This window comes from Tachypleus tridentatus, chromosome 5 (assembly GCF_004210375.1).
Source record: "Tachypleus tridentatus isolate NWPU-2018 chromosome 5, ASM421037v1, whole genome shotgun sequence".
In the NCBI taxonomy this organism is placed as follows: domain Eukaryota; kingdom Metazoa; phylum Arthropoda; class Merostomata; order Xiphosura; family Limulidae; genus Tachypleus; species Tachypleus tridentatus.
The window spans coordinates 36,936,775-36,952,383 of NC_134829.1; positions in this window are offsets into that span (position 1 = coordinate 36,936,775).

Sequence of the window (15,609 nt, forward strand, 5' to 3'; positions counted from 1 at the left end):
GTAAACTTTTTAAACAGCGTTTTAACTTGATGTGCTAAAACTTTTTAAACAGCGTTTTAACTTGATGTTGTAAAACATTTTTAAAGAAAGTTTTAACTTGGTGTGGTAAACATTTATAAACAGCGTTTTAACTTGGTGTGCTAAACCTTTTTAAAGAACGTTTTAACTTGATGTGGTAAAACATTTTTAAACAAAGTTTTAACTTGGTGTGCTAAAACTTTCTAAACACCGTTTTCACTTAATGTTGTAAAACTTTTTAAGCAACGTTTTAAATTGGTGTGGTACACTTTTTAAAGAAAGTTTTAGCCCTGTGTGGTAAAACTTTTCAAACAAAGTTTTAATTTGGTGTGATAAAACGTTTTTCTTTTGAAGAGTGAATGACAATTTTACTCTTCGTTCATTTAGATAATTTTTACATTAAGTAATCGATACAAACTCTTAAGTTATGCAACATTCGAGTTTGTGTGTTTGTAAACAGTTTGATGGTTTCTAAAGTGTCATTTTAGACTTACGTGTGAGTTTCTCTCCACTACATCACCTGAAATATGTGTTTTTGTTTAAGGATGAAAACTGAATTCAACCAGACAAAAATTTTCTTGCCAATATTTCGAAAAATCAATATCATTATTTTTTTTTTGCAAGAGACCATAAGTTTTCTGGTTTTGGCTATGTTTTTACGAAATTAAACACACACGTATTATCTACCCATCCGTCTAGTCAATATGCAATATATAAAGTTCATGGAGTTGTATAAGAACTAATAGAATGGAATATAATTACAAAGAGTGTAAACCTATCCTACTATCTTCAGTGCCTATCGGTAAACCTATCTCACTATCTTCAGTGCCTATCAGTAAACCTATCTTACTATCTTCATCGCCTATCAGTAAACTTATCCTAATATCTTCAGTGCCTATCGGTAAACCTATCTCACCATCTTCAGTGCCTATCAATAAACCTATCTTACTATCTTCATCGCCTATCAGTAAATTTATCCTACTATCTTCAGTGCCTATCGGTAAACCTATCTTACTATCTTCATCGCCTGTCATTAAACCTGTCCTACCATCTTTAGTGCCTGTCAGTAAACCTATCCTATCATCTTTAGTGCCTATCAGTAAACCTATCCTATCATCTTCAGTGCCTATCAGTAAACCTATCCTACTATCTTCAGTGCCTATCTGAATAATTCTTTTTTACTAAATACGAGTTTTAAAACATTTCATATTATTTTTAAACAGCATGCGTTTTCCTAATTATTTATTTTTGAAGCATTTGAATAGTTATCTTTAATTGAGTAATTTCATGTTTCTGATTCTAAAACTTATGTTTAAAATTAGTGATCATTCCTAGTTTTCGATTTATGACGGATTTACTTAAAATATTCTAATATATCGTAGAAACTACCTTTTACTTTAACGAATTTATTTGTTCATTGAAAATTGTATTTAAGAATGCATAATCTGCACTTTTAAATTAGTTTATTTCATTTTTTACAGCATGAGCAACAGGAATCGACGGCTTAACGTTTCCATCTTGCAAAAGTAGAGTTTTAAGATTACCTTGAGGTAAGTCAATAAAAGGTATACATTCTTTAGATGATGTCCAATACCTGATTCTTCCATAAGTGCATCAATGTGTGTACAGAAACACAAAGTATCTTGCATCTTGTATTGAGAAACGAAACACTGATAGTAACTTCGGTGAATTGAATATGTTGTTCCTGGAGCCAATACATTCTATTGTTATTAACGAGAGCCACAAAGTTCCTGGTTTGATAGAGACACGAACTTGATTGGTTAGTTCTTCTACAGCGATGACATGTGACAGTTTATGTTCAGGTGCTACAGGAATAGAATTATTAGACGCAGAAGAGGGACGGAGATGATTCATTGTCTTATTTGCAAGGTAAATAACTCTTTTGTTTTCTAAATCGCTGGTGGATGTGATAATGGAAGACCACCCCGATGAGGTACTGGTTTCATTGGAGATATAATATCTGGATAATTAATGTACTGTTTAGTCATGTTTGAATATCCAAAAACAAGAGTTAGTTAGATTATCTTTTGAAACACGCCATATCTCGAGAACTGCAAATGTTTGTTTTGTTTGCTTTTTTTTAATTTCGCGCAAAGCTACACAAGGGCTATCTGCGCTAGCCATCCCTAATTTAGTTGTGTAATACTAGAGGGAAGGCAGCTAGTCATCACCACCCACCGCCAGCTCTTGAACTACTTCTTTACCAACGAATAGTAGAATTAACCGTAATATTATAACACCACTACGGTTGAAAGGGCGCGCATATCTGGTGTTACGGGAGATTTAAACCCACGATCTTCGGATTAAGAATCGAACGCCTTAACCACCTGGCCATGCTGGGCCTTAAATACCAAGTTAAATCTACACTGCAGAAAATACACATGCTGTTATTTCGCGCTTGATTTTGTTGTTGTTTTCTGGTTACTTGAGGTATTCTGTGTAATATTAATATAAAACAAAATAACGTATTTCAAATTGCTGAGATTGCAGTAAAATTTCCATATTTATCATGTTATTCTTTGTAAAGTTACTTTATAATTCTAATAAAGATATTTATACGAGTATGAAATATAGCAAAAATGTATAAAAAACAAGCCTTTCATTTTAGGATTTCTTCAGTTATCTGAACAATCGCAAGACGTTTTTAGCAAAGAAATATCTGTATTCATTTATGTAAGCACGCTTGGGATTGAAGTTAATTTTTTTTTTGTAATCTCGCTCTCATTCAAATACAGCAGTGCTCTGGGGACAAGACTAGTTCGGATCATTACGTACAGATGTGCCACAGAATAACAGAGGAACGAGAGTGTATGGATAACTACTTAGAGCTGACATATTGAGCGTGAAATTGGATTTTGTACTCGTAACTCAGAAGGAACGATCATACGGCAGCCAACAATACCAGGGTATAAAACCAGAACTTAAGCTCTGCTTAACGTTATATAGGTTTTGTCCTAGGTATATGGAGTAATGCATGTTGGTTTTCAGATATATATATATGTACATGTACGTTTGTAATTTCACAAAACTTGATTTTTATTTTTCATCTTGCCAGAGATAAACTATATTCACTTCATCGCCAAAAGGGATAAACAAGGGCTTAAGACATCTTATATACTGCAGAAATTTAAAGATGAACAGTAGATAATGATAATACACGCGATTCTATCTGAAGTTAGTATTAACTGAGCGAGATGAAATTTTATCTGTAAAAATTAGTGGTCAAAAGCTACATAAAAATCAAATCAAAATGGATGTTAACAATTTTTGTTATCTTTAGACCAGCCGTTAAAATTACTCGTGCATATAACACTTTTAAAAGTAGGACTGTTACAACAATGGGGTTACACGGTATATTATCATAACATTGCTTAGCCTAACATAATAATAAAGGACAGAGGAAGTTGGGTGTGTTTACACAATGTATTCCATGAGAAAGAAAGGTGTGGAATCGTACCTTTAGAAATGTAAAGAACTGAACTGTATGATACACCTAAAATGGTATATATTCATACCTTTAGAAAGCTACTCTTTTTGTTAACTTGCTATTATGGGTGGAGTACATATTTGTCTTCTACCAGTCAGGATGCTGTTCTGAAATTATACCCTGTACAAAGATTTTGTTTTTAGAATGTAGTTCTGAAATGTTAGCTGCTAATCATAGATCGTATACTAAAAGCGCAGCGCTAAGATGCTAAACTACTATACTGCAATAGAAAATCCCAACTATTCAAAACTACGTATATCAAATGTAACCAACTAAATCTAACATGTTGGACTGGGCGGGTTCTGCCGTTGCAGTTAAGGCTTATGTTGGACAACGTATCACATGTCTACTATAAATATAGGCTGTGTCTCAATCTGAGTTGTTCTTTTTGGAACTGCAAGGATACTATATCTGACTAGATTGACTCAGATGGAAGTTCAGTGTCTGCTATTATGTTAATAATAATCGAACACACATTTTTATCTAACATGCACTAATACCTTTCAAAGAGAATAAACATAAAAGTAATTTTTGCGAACACGTGTTTGTTTTATAATTTCGCGCAAAGATACAAGAGGGCTATCTGCGCTAGCTGTCCCTAATTTAGCAGTGTAAGACTAGCGGGAAAGCAGCTAGTCACCACTACCCACCGTCAACTCTTGGGCTTCTCTTTTACTAACGAATAATGAGATTGACCGTCACTTATAACACCCCCACGGCTGAGAGAGCGAACATATTTGGTGCGACGGGGATTTGAATCCGCGCCCATTAGATTACGAGTCGAACGCTTTAACCCACTTGGCCATGCCGGGCCGATGTTGCGAACATCTCATAATTTGTTTATTTAAAGACTGCGAAATTTCTACTTTGCACAATTTTCAAACTACAATTAATACAAATCAACAACAAAATGCGCCCATACAAGCCCATTAATAGTTACTTACGTATATTCTCTTAAGATTTTCACATAATTAGAGTTATTACAAAGCACCTTATTGTTAAAATGTTGCAATGATCAAACTCACTTTGAGTCGTATGTTGCTCTAGCTGCGACTTATTTTAAAATGTTATCTAGCGAAATACACACACACACACATATATGGTTGAGAAATACGTCGTATTTTTGGCATGTATTTTGAAAAACAAATATACGATCTTTAAGGTTTCTTTTGTTCAGTGAAATAGACTGATGTTGTGATTAATAAATTAACTTTTAAAATTCTCCAGTACTTTGGTAAACTAATTTCTATTTTCTCAGTATAATGGCTAAATACTGTCATCTTTCAATGTAGCTACGTTGGCGGCAGGTTATACTAGTTGCCTACTCTCCTGCCAGTCAGCAGTTCTGAATTACAGTTGGTTATACATCAGTCTCAGCCATCCTTGATACGACTGTTTGGTCCATACGTATAAAGTGCGGTTGAGATTGGAAAGTCTAATTCTGGTGCTATGTTTTCGTGATAAAGAAAGTTTGATCATGGACTACAAAATCATTGGTTTATTTTGTATTTCGCGCAAAGCTACACGAGGGCTATCTGCGCTAGCCGTCCGTAATTTAGCAGTGTAAGACTAGAGGGAAGGCTTTATGAAAGCATTGAATTCTGTGGACAAGAAGAGTTGGTGAAAACGACTTTTCGGGTAAATCTTAGGCTACTTATTTTCGTCTGGCTGTGCTTTTCGTCTCTCTCTCTATAAATAATTGACAAACATTTATAAAACATATAATTTCTCAGCGAATAAAAAGAAAAATAATATGACTGTAAAAAGCGCTTGAAGTTCATCTAATCGTAACGAGTTAATGCTTTGTCGTTATTCGCGAAATAATAATTAAATTCTATCTTTCATGGGAAATGTTTGTCTGTTTCATGACGACCTAGTAACATGAGGGTTTAATCTTTCGTGTAATATATCTAAACGTTTGTATTCAATTGATCGCGCACTCTTCCAGCGACACAACGGTATGTCTGTTGATTTAAAACACAAGAATCCTGGTTTCGATACCTATGGCGGGCAAAACACAGAGAACCCATTGTGAAACTTTGTGTTTAATTACAAACAAACAAAATCAAAATTATTATGTGGCTCGGCATGGCCAGGTGGTTAAGGCTCTCAATTCGTAATCCGAGGGTCGCGAGTTCGAATCCCCGTGACACCAAACATGCTCGCTCTTTCCGCCGTGGGGGGCATTACAAGTGACGTCTAAACCAAATGACCGTTAATAAAAGAGCAGCCTAAGAGTTGGCGGTGGGTGTTGATGACTAGTTGCCTTCCCTGTAGTCTTACACTGCTAAATTAGTGAAGGCTCGCGCGGATAGCCGCCGTGTAACTTTGCGCAAAATTCAAAACAAACCAAATCAATCAATTGAACGCAAAGTTAAAAATCTTTCGTTTTTATCAACGTATTTCGCAAATGATGGACAATCAGTGTATTTGATTAATGAAAACAAGTACAATTCAAATGTGGTTCAACACTTGAAGCGAAATACTTTGACAACATTTTGTAAATTCTGCTGTGCCCCAGAAAAAAGTCGAAATAATTAGTACGTCAAGAAGTGTTTTTTAAAAACACTTATGTGATAAGTAAATAATTTAAGAGAAAGTGTTCTTAAATATCTTGAGAAGATTAGGTGATATTTAGAACAAGCTAGCAAAGGAAGAAAGAGTGAAAAAAGATAGAATAAAATAAAATAAATATGTATAGATACAACATGTAAGTTTATCTGTAAGAATATGAATTGTCAATATGGAAATCGATAGTTACATAACTGGGCAGAAATTGCAAACAGATAGATGGAGAAAATGTTGTGCTGTATATTCCGACGTAACATGGGTTCAGGTGTTCTGAGAAACAGCCCTTGAGAGACTTAAGTTTGACAGGAACATTCTACTTCTTTTCTACGTAGAGAAAGTTAAGGAGAACAGTGTAAAGCAGCTTTGTTATTTTTTGAATCCATCAAATCCCCGAGCGTGAACAGAGCCCAGAGATTTGTCGACTAATATGGCTACGGGAACACGCTGATGTTCCTACCGCAGCTCGCCTGGCTGTGTCAACTGTAACCAGCTGCCGGAGAGAGCCACTTGAGCAAATATTGACAAAGTCATTACGCGCCCCCAGCTGATGTTTTCTCCGCCTCTCTCCTTCCTCATCCCGTGGAAATAGGCTCAGAAATCTCCCGCTTGCAGTTAGGAAGGCGATTTGATGATCAATCTATCTGCCTCTGCCGTCAAATCATTGAGTCGCGGTGTAAAGCCGGTTGCCTAACTCGATTATAATGAACATGTGTGCCCCTCTTTCGGCACGTTAGCTATCCACAATGGCCTCAGTGTGCACAACCGATTAGGTGTAATTGATACAACCATTTGTTATAGACCTAACTTTTACGTCTAATGTGATCCGTGAATAAAGCCTCAGTGTTTAAGCAGTGGTTGAAGAAGTGATTCCTTTGCAAATGATTCTAATACACAACGTTATTGGTTTATTTGGAGAAAGAATACAATAGAAACAGACAGTTTTACTCTTCCAAAGAGAATTGTATGACATGAATTTCTTTTTTATGTTCAAAGTTAAAAACATTTTGAGAACAATCGATATCACGTGATCAGTCATTACTAGAAGACCTAAATGAAAAAAAAAACACTTTTAGATGCGTACTCCTATTAGTATATTATTTACATAAATATGGCTACTGTACTTTGAAATAAATCAAATAAATGCTGATCATTTTAGGAACATACAACCTTAATCAGGTGTTATTTTATGTGAATGAAAGATTTAAATAAACTGTAAGCTAAACTGATAGTTACTAATTCATAACTGAATTAGATGTGACTTCTGATGCCATCAACTCTTAACTGAAAGTTGTGCTCTAATACCATCAGCTCCTACTTGAAAACTGAAGTAAATTAACGGTTAGGTACAATCAGTTACAAACTGACGTACGTTTGTGCTCTACTATTACCAGTTCTTGATTGAAAACTAATTTGTTTGTGCCTTCATGTGTCACCAGGTGCCACGTGACGCTTTAGTTGTGTCTTTTAGTTACAGCTTTTGAGAAATGCCATATAGTGGTGCTTCGGGTTGGCATTTATAATGTGCTCTTTTGTGTCATCCAGAACTAACAGATGACAAACGTCCCCCAATCATATCTTTTAACGGACGAGTGAGATGCACTTATTGGAGCTACTACTAACTGAGAAGCGATTTCTCGTAACATCTCTTAAATGACAATTTACACCTAGTCTGAAAATTGGTGTATCTTATAAACCTTACTCACTCTGTCTCAGTGTGAGTGTTTGACACCTTTTTTTACACTTCATGGTATAATATATTAATTTATGTAAGCACACTCAGAACTGATTTTTTTTTAATTTTCTTTGCTTTTGAAATCTAGCTCCCATTCAAATACAGAAGTGCTCTGGGGACAAGACTAGTTCGGATCATTCGGTTAGGTGTGTCACAGAGTAATATAATTTTTAAAAACCCTTCTGTAAAACGCCATATAATAAAGAAATAATTCAATATTTCGTTCTGTCATTCAGTATGCGTTCTTAGAGGTCTTAAGAAAATTACTTGGTATTAAGACGAAACTAGTAAATTATACGTACCGGAGTCTACATGCTTTATTTAAAGTTTGAAGGAAGGGATTGTGTTAACTGGATTTAAAATTGTACTTGAAGTAAGAGTTTTGAAATATTCTTTCTCCCCCTGGTGTCCAAAATCCTTGAATTATTTAAAAAGTTTTTTCTGTTGTTGTTTCAGTGTTTTAATGATTTTCTAGACCTCTGTGGGTTAGTGGAAATTTATTCACTTATAACGTTAAAACATGCGATTTTGCTTCCCTGTGACGAACGGAACACTTATAACCCTAATTACACACAAAAAAGAAAACTGGAATTCTATTTAATAAACCAGTAGAGAACGTTTATTTTTTTTTCTACATGGAGAAGGGATGATTTCCTTTCATGTATAGGATAGTGGTTCTTATTATATATAAATCTGAGAATGACTTCTTTTTATGTGCAAAGTCAGATCTCTGTTTATACGCAGATTTGTAATAACTTCCTTTTTCGTATTTGTGTCGAGAATTTTGTTTATATGTGCAGACCACAACAACGATAAAATTAGTCCATCAATAGATGGTTTAAAATGTTGTTTTCTCAGGAGAATACAATGTCATAAAACAAAATCTTAAAGTCATTAGATACATTGATTCATCAGTTCAGTATCCCCATTGTAAACGATATTTTGGGCCGTAATTCGAAATTAAGATGTTACTTTAGAGGAAGCTGTTTAATAAATCTTAAGGTACGCCTTTTAAAGGCAACTGTTCACTAAGCTATTTGCCCTCCCCCAGTGGCCTAGCGGTATATCTGCGGACTTACAACGCTAAAATCCGGGTTTCGATACAGATATCCCATTGTGTAGCTTTGTGCTTAATTCAAAAACAAAAAATAAACAAACAATACCAAGCTATTTATTAGGAAGTGCGGCGTGCCACCTAACGTCGTTTTTGTAAACAATAGGTGCACGGTAGAAACTGCTGTAACAGAAGGATTTAGGATGTTAGGATTTGGCAAAAAAGTTGTTGGATGCGCAGTAAAACGATTCGAACGACACCAAATTGTCAAAATAAGAATATAACGTTTATTCACACAACGCTAAAATAAGGGTTCAATTTCACTCGATGGGCTTAGCAGATAGCCCGATCTGGCTTTGCTATAAGAAAATACACACACACACACTAGCCACCGAAACATGAACCAAATTAAACAGAAAGATCTATGAAAAAGCAAAGACTAGTTGGATGACGAAAGACTAGACTATTCTATAAAGTTCGTTCTTGAATACAGAAATTTATCACATATACACATATATAAGAAACTTTAGAACCATTACGCCTAAATGGACCTGTTAGCTCAGAAAATTTGTTTGTCTGTTTGGAATTAAGCACAAAGCTGTACAATGGGCTATCTGTGCTCTGTCCATCACGCGTATCGAAACCCTGTCTTTAGCGGTTTGAATCCGTAAACATATCGCTGTGCTACTGGAGGGCTAGCTGAGAAAATCACAAAAATGAGAACTCTATTAGTAGAAACTATATATTCCTGCATGTCTATCAAATGTGTGATCTCACAAGATAAAATAATGGCTCTCTTAGACCAGTGTGAAGACAGATGCAGCTTAAGAGTAGCAAAAACTAAAGAGGTAATACATGAGTAATAGCAGTTTTTTGAAATAAATTCAGAACCAGAGTAGTATATACATGTTGTGATTCTATTAAATGGAAAATTTTAAGATAGTATAATCTAAAAGTACATTTAACGGAAGCTGTTTATTAACACGTGAAGCGTGCCACCTAGCCCCAACATTATTAATATCAGCAGTATACATTATCTCATTGGAGTTTTTTAATAACATTTGAGATGTAGGATCTAACAAAAACTATTTGTGATGTTTGCTATCTAGAGACGCTTGTTAACTAATATATTTTCTACACAACAGCAACTGTTTTCGCATGTTGGAGGTAAGTTATTAAAGTAAATTTTGTGCTAACAACTGCAATGGTATATCTTCACAGAGAACTCAGATGTAAGTTTGGTGGAAAACTCATTTTCTGTTATACGTGTTTGTGACTCAGTAGTTAGATGACATTGGTTCTAACTTTCAGATCTAATATTCTTTGGCCATTTAATATGAGGAATCTCAGTAAGTTGGAATTAAAAACTTTAAGAGTCATATTATTTTTACAAAACTCTTTTCGACCTTAAATTATGTATGATGAAATATACCTTAAGAATCTATCTGTAAGATGTTGCTAATAATGGTTAAAACTATCACGTATAACTTTGACTGTTCTTAAAAACATTATAGTGCAAGTTAATTATGTGAGTTAGTGGAGAACTTTCGAAATGTTCCGTCTCTGTCTGGTTTACAAAATCGTTGAATAATTTCAAAAGTTTTCTTTTATTTTATTGTTTGAATGGTTTTATACCCTTGGGATTAGGGTAATGTATGGACCGTAACTTTAAAATTTAGGGGTTCGCTTCCCCTGCGGTGGACAGAGCACATAGAGCTCAATGTGTAAACTCTGTGATAAAATGACAACAAGAGATGGTTCTTTTTTGTAAAATTCCTAAGTTTATGGTTTTAAGTTACATTCCCAACTATATAAAAGTGTTCAGTTACATTTGTTACATTTGTTCGTACTATGTTTTGATGTGTATTCGTACTATGTTTTGATGTGTATTCATACTATATTTTGATGTGTATTTGTGTCTTGATATTTAATAATACTTGCTTCTACTTAAACTTTCATATAGTATTTAGCGCTCCACAAAGACACAAATTCTACATGCTGGTAAGAAACTGAACTGGAATCCAAACTACAGGTCTTCCCGCTCTTTTGCTATTTCTAAGCCCAAGCATGACTAGGTGGTTAAGGCTCTCGACTCGTAATCTGAGAGTCGCGGGTTCAGATCCTCGTCACACCAAACATGTGTGCCCTTTCAGCAATGGGGGCGTTATAATGTACGGTCAATCCCACTATTCGTTGATAAAAGAGTAGCCTAAGAGTTGGCGCTGGGTGGTGATGACTAGTTGCCTTCCCTCTAGTCTTCTTATACTGCTAAAGTAGTGATGGCTAGCGCAGCCAGCCATCGTGTAGCTCTGCACGAAATTCAAAAACAAAACAATCTTATTTCTATGTTTAAAGCGTTCTTCACCAACAAGCTTGTTTCAGTGTCACACACATCGCAGAGTTTCTAACGTTTTTTTTGTGTTTGTCCACTACTGCTAAGCTTGTGGTAACAGACTGGCAATTGTAAAACACTGACAAATCACATCCGCTGCCTGAGAATACTTAGGCGGACACACATTATCATATAAATGGACTGTGTAAATCACACTCCGCCACGTCACGCTGTGTGTCAACAAAGCCAGAAGGACAAGACATTCAAGTAAATCATAAGAGTGATTTCAGTAAACAAGTTAATTTTTATCAGTTAAATCATATATATTAGAAAGTAACAACAATTATAATAAATTATTAGTGACAAAAAAGTTTGTGCCTTATTTACATAAATTTTCTTGTTGTAGATCTACAAAAATAATACGATTATAATTTAGTTAACTTATAACTAGATTATAACCACATACATTTGGTTCTTCTAAATTACCATCCAAAGTTTAGTGTGGGTTCATATTGTAAAGTCGTATACTTATATTTATCAAAGCATCAACTCAAGTATCCTGCCAATATTATAAATATTGCTCTTTTCTGAAACAACTAATCGGGTGATATTTCCTTATATGAATTATCAAATTAATCTCATCTATAGATTCTAATTCCAAGCGTTGTAAATGACTTAGACCTTATCTATTTTTGTTTTCCCTTTATTCCGGCTTAGGTTTTGTAAGAGTGTACTTTAATTTAGAAAACAACCACCAGAGTCAGTTTAACATAACTCAAGTCTGCATTCGTGAGTTTTATCTAATACAGTAGGATTTATGGATTATGGATATGAACAAGTAATACAAATAATTTATTAATTTATAACTTTAAGGAGCCAATTACTTATTTAAATTATTTTATCTGAATAGAAAATGAACCATGTCTTGTTCTTTAAAAAATAATGCGTAAAAAACGATGCTTATTTAATACTGAGATCTGTGCATGTGTAAAACAGCTAGAAACAGAGTAAATATGAAACAGGAGTAAACAGGAGTATCGAGACAGACACGTCTGTATGTATAAAATGAACTTCAGAGTGAAAACAAAGTAGTGATCAAGAAATAGTATTATTAAACGTTACACTTAACAATAACAGTGTTAACAATAGGCTACTTGTATATGGCATTAGTTATTTATTTTTCAGGCTTCAAGCATAAATACAATGGTTACGACTAGTGTAGGAGTTAAGTGTTCACAGCTTGTTAGGTGTAATGGGTGAGCTGAGTGGGTTTTATTTGGGAACTCGGGACTGGTGTGCATTATTAAGGAAGCTAGTAATGAAGATTTGCAACTGTTATGTAGAGTTTTTAACTTGGAGATTATCATAATTAAGGTAGAGACAATAGATAAAGAGATATGTAGACTGTGGGTAATGACAGCAGGAGTTTAGAAGGCTTAAGCATTTAGATGCAAGGGATACATATGCTAACAATGACTACCAGAAAATTATAAAGACTACTAGTAGACTAAGATGTAGTGAATTTAGTTATAACTTATTCCATATAGCAACAAATTTCAGCCCTTGAGGTCCCCCGCTGGTATAGCGAGAAGTCTACGGACTTATAACGCTAAAATCAGGGGTTCGATTCCCTTCGGTGGACTCAGCAGATAGCCCAGTGTTGCTTTGCTATAAGAAAACACACGCACTCTATAGATGAGGAATTACTGGAGTAAAGGAAAACAAAGAGTCAGAGAAGAGTTTGAATGATAAGAAGCTGACAAGGTATGGGGATAGGATAGGATAAATCAGGAACACAGATGGATAAACAAATCAGGAGATATAATAAAGGGGAGTAGTAGATATGTAGGCACATGTATGAGCTAATGATGTAAATAAAAATAGGTCAGAGGAGATAATTGAAAAAAACAAAGGGTTGATAAAGGCATTTAAAGAAAAAGACGATAACGTAATTTTGTCAGGAATATTACCCAGAATTAACTGCGGGAAAGAAAGTATAAGTACGTCACGAGGACTAAGTGCTAGGCTTAGATCAACGAATAATGATGAGCAGATAGGCTGGTTATAATTGTAGAAACGGTTCAGTAGAGGAAAGTTTTTTTTTTGGAATGGATGGTTTATATCTAAATAGGGTAGGTGCCGGTTTGTTTGCTAAAACTATTAGCTAATTTGTAAGAGAAGTTTCAAACTAGGACTAGACAGTGGTGAGGGCCAGGAAAAAAACTAAACGCAAAAAGAGTAAGAGGCAGAGAAGAATCTAGCATAGGAAATGAATACAGAAGTAATTATACAGATAGACTTAATTGTTACTATTGCAGTACTATAAGTACAAGAAATGAAATAGATCACTTCAAGGCGTTGCTGGGAATGGAAGATTTTGATATAATGGGAATAAACGAAACAAGGTTAAACATAGATGATTTTGATGACAGAAGTTTCTTTGAAATATAGAGTTACAGGAAATTTAGTGAGGATAGAATATTAAAAAGGGGGAGTAGTGGCTTTGCATGCAACATATGAGCTACATCACGTCTAAGTTGAGGATATTAAACATAACAACAATAATATTAAATTCATTTGGGTTCCTGTAAACAGATATAAAAGGAAAAGGCTCATAGTGGAAAGTTTTTACAGAGCACCACATGATACGTAATGAGAAACATTACTCTGATATTAAGATTTCAGTTTTAATAAAGTCATAACTATAAGTGATTTTAAGTTCAGACATACAGGTTTTGAAATGCTGGAGTGAAACCATGAAGAAGAAAGGTTTTTAGAAACTGACAAATGGGTTTCTTCACCAGTTAGTCAAAGAACCTACTAGAAACAGCATTACGTTTGATTTATTGTTATCTTCAAATATACAAATGATCGAGAGGGTAGAAATTGGGGAACATATTGGCACAAGCGATCATTGTTTTATTGAGTTCAGTGTTTTGCTGTGTATAAAGAGAAAGAATAATGTAAAAATAAAAGAGATGCGACAAGAATTGTCTTTCGTGAATTGGGCAGCTAAGTTATTTAAGTATTCAATGTGAAAATGTTCTTTACAGAAGGAAAAATGTGACTGGAAGTAAAAAAAATCAGGTTGGCTTAAAAGAGTTTAAGGGATAAGCTTGAAGAACAGCATCACAAACTTAAGAAATTTTAATACAATTTAAAAGAATATAGAAAGTTGGTAAAATAGGAAATTAGGACATCAAAAGGATGTATGAAAACGATTGGCTGGAAATGAAAAATTAACAGTAAGGATTTCTTTTAAATACATTAAGGGTAACAAAATCCTAGAATGGGGTAGTATCCCTGAGTAATGATAAACGAAGGCTTGGATCTGATGTTTTTGAGATGGATGGACTATTAAATCTTGTTCTTTTCAGTTTTACTTACGAAGGTTTAAGAAGAATTCTACATCTTGAACAATTGATAAATGGAAATGAGATTAAATAAGATGGCTGTATCAATTCTGACATGGTGAATTTGGAAATTTAAAAAAGATAAGTCTCCTTGGCTAGATAATATTTCCTAAAGGGTTTGAAGGAGTATAAAATTGGATATGTGAGCCACTTATGAAAAGTTTCGTCATTCCTCAGGTACCAGAGAATTGGAAGTTGGCTAATGTAACACCCTTTTTTTCAAGGGGCCCCAATAGCACAGAGTCAAGTCTGCGGACTCACACCGCTAGAAACTGGGTTTCGATACCCCTGGTGGGCAGAGCATCGATAGCCCATTGTGTAGCTTTGTTCTTAATTCCAAATAAACAAAAAACACTCTCTTCAAGGAAGGTGACAAAAATTGTCCTAGTAATTAGAGATTCACTAGTATTATGCCGGTCGTTGAAAAGTCTGATAAAAGATGCTTTCCAAAGTCATTTAACAAAGTTTAGAATTTTATTTCATTGACAATATGGTTTCACTAATGGAAAATTTTGCCTTACAAATATCTTAATATATTTTTAAAAAGGTTACTTCTTATATAGTTGAGAGTAAAGGTGTAGGTTTGGAGTATATGGATTTTTAGAAAACATTTAACAAAGTTTATAAATATACTTTTTATAAATGTAGGAGATAAGTTAGCAAATTGGGTGGAAGAGTGGCTGAATGAAAGAAAACAGAGTGACGTTACAAATGGAGTTCAGTCAAACTGGCTTTATGTCATAAGTGGGGTACTTCAGGGCTCAGTCTTAGGAACTCCGCTCTTTTTTGCTTTACATCAATAACACAGATGAAGAAATATTCTGTTACAAAGTACTAAAATTTTCAGATTGTATTAAAATCTCAGAAGTTGCTAGCTGTGAAGAGGATGTTGCAAAAGGATTTAGGTCATTTGTTGAGTTGGTCGAACATATGGCAGATTGGTTTTGACTGTAATAAATAGAAAATAATTTTTTGATTATC